The sequence below is a fragment of the Pteropus vampyrus genome, unplaced genomic scaffold (assembly GCF_000151845.1).
Source record: "Pteropus vampyrus isolate Shadow unplaced genomic scaffold, Pvam_2.0 Scaffold5827, whole genome shotgun sequence".
NCBI lineage: Eukaryota > Metazoa > Chordata > Mammalia > Chiroptera > Pteropodidae > Pteropus > Pteropus vampyrus.
Window position 1 is genome coordinate 1 of NW_011894608.1, and position 2514 is coordinate 2514.

At 32.4% G+C, this 2514-nt stretch overlaps 1 pseudogene; it reads left to right on the forward strand.

Annotated features, from left to right (window-relative positions):
- The first annotated feature begins 625 nt into the window (after positions 1-625).
- On the forward strand, positions 626-744 carry LOC111734776 (annotated as a pseudogene).
- The last annotated feature ends 1770 nt before the right edge of the window (positions 745-2514 follow it).

Sequence of the window (2514 nt, forward strand, 5' to 3'; positions counted from 1 at the left end):
AAATTCTTATGAACTAAACTCCACTGATTTCTGAAATAAATAGGTGGTTTATAGCCATTAGAAAAAATATGACCTCCTGGACTATTTAAAAACTTACGTGAAAGGTGATTCAGATGAACATACTGGGTGTTGCACTATGTTATAAGCACTGTTGGAAGCTCTTCACTGCTTTATGACAATCTCACTTATTTATATAGTTATACACAAACTTTTAGTGAGAGCCTACCATACATGAAGCATTGTAGATATTGGAAGGTAAGGTAATAAAAAATATAAAAATGATAGATACCTTACCCTCAAAAAACTAACTAATGGTCAACCATGGTGGATTAAACATATACTTAAACAACTATTCCACAGGGGAGAGAAAAGAGTACCACAGAGAAACTGTTATTATGAAAGAATATTAGGTAAATTGTGAAAAAAGAAAGGTATTGCTTGGATGAATTAAATCTGAGTTGGGTATTAAAAGATGGGTAGGTACTTTATTCATAAAGAGAAGGAAAGAAATCATACTTTAGACACAAAAATCAATGTGAGCATACATACAACAGAATAAAAGCAAGAGCCCGTAATGAGAAGGGCCAGCACGTGTGAAAAGCTGTAGTCAAAATAAGGCTAAACAGTCTATGACCATGCCACCCTGAACATGCCCAATCCTGTCTGATCTCGGAAGCTAAGCAGAGTCAGGCCTGGTTAGTACTTAGATGGGAGACCACCTAGGAAGACCAGGTGCTATAGGTGGGGGAAAAAAGAAAAAAAAAAAAGATAGGGTTAAACATTAAAAACTGGAATTGCGTCATTAAGGTTCTAAAGATTTAGGCCAGGTGTTCGTGGATTTTTTTTTTTTTTGACTATTACTTCCCCAAGATTAATTCCCATTTCTCTACATGGAGAATCAGAATTTGAAAAATGAAGCCATACGACAATACCAAAATATACTGATATGCTGACATCTATCACAATAATAGTCATACATGAAAATTCTTCGACTTCCAACTGATCTTACTTTAATATAAAAGCTAAACTTCTATATGTTAAATTGTTCGTCATGAGCAATACTTGTAGTTCTATTAAGAGTCACTAGTCAGAATATTGCATTTAGTTTAGAATAATAGCTATAGATTAATTGTTCTTATTGACTTGTAAAAGTAAATATTGAATATGATGGAAACTACTGTAGTAGTTTTCTACTGTTATTATTTTGTATGGTAGAGTCATTCAATTTTAATTATTTCTCTATTTTCATACTAAATTTATTTTCATCTCTAACATACAACCAGTGGGGAAATGTTAGAAATAAATATAAAAAAGAGCATAAAAAAAATTTTACCCATTACATCAGGTATATAGAAACATTATTAGCCTATATATTGATCAGTGGTGGATAAGCCAGAAAACAAAAGTTTAATATATAAATGAATGCTAATGGACATTTTAAATACCTATAACCATAAATTTCTATTTTATCCATAACAAAATTAATTCACCAGTAAAAATGAATCTGCGTAGGCATCTCTGAATAAGACTTTCTGTGTGGTAACAGGATAGAATTATGAGCCACCACAGAAACACAAATTAACAGAAATTGCTAATAATGATTACATTACAAAGTCAATTAGATTGAATAATTCTGTTCAATTTTATGTAATATGTGGGCATAAATTTTAATTAACATTGATCTCCAATTTCATATCAAAGAACATACATGTGGCATTGAAGTAGATATGAGTTTGCTGAAAAGATCACCCTGAAAATGTGGTGACACCAACAGCGAAGCGCATGTTCTGTTACAAACCTACACCCTTACTTCTCGTTCCTAACCCTTTTTACTTCAATGAAAAAAATCTATATCTTGTCTCAACTAAAATCTGGTGCTCTGGTGCTTCCTTGAACACACTGCGTCTCCCTGAAGTCCTCTCTTGTAGCACTTATTCTTCATAGGTTGTAACTTTTCTGACTACTGGCTATTTTTTTCTTGAATATGTCTCTTCTACTTTTATTAGAAAGTTTAAATTTCTTTACAGCTTACGACTTCTGGCTATGCCAAATATACCTCTTCTTTTTTTCCTAATATTTAATGACCTTGTGGTCACTATCTAATTTACTTTAGGGGCTGGTTTAGTTTTCTTTTCAATTCTCAATCTTACCATAATCCTATGAGTCTTAGGTATCCATTAAAGAGACCTAACCAACTGCCTAAAAATTCCAAAATTTACATAAATCCAGTTACCTTCATATTTATTCTTTTCATCTACTCTACTCACTCCAATGCTCATGTCTTAGAATTTGTCAGCTAATGAAAACAGACCTGCCACAAAATCTTAAATTTTAATGCCACAGTCTAAGTAAAACCTCTTACACTTAAGCACCTCAAACTTGCTTTTTCACTACATCTTATAGTTTTCCAATTCTTGGATTTTCTCTGTATTCTCCTATTCTATCAGTTCCTGTCAGGACTTTTATTCCTTTTAATCTAGCATTGACATTTATACAAGCATCCTCAGTTTCTTC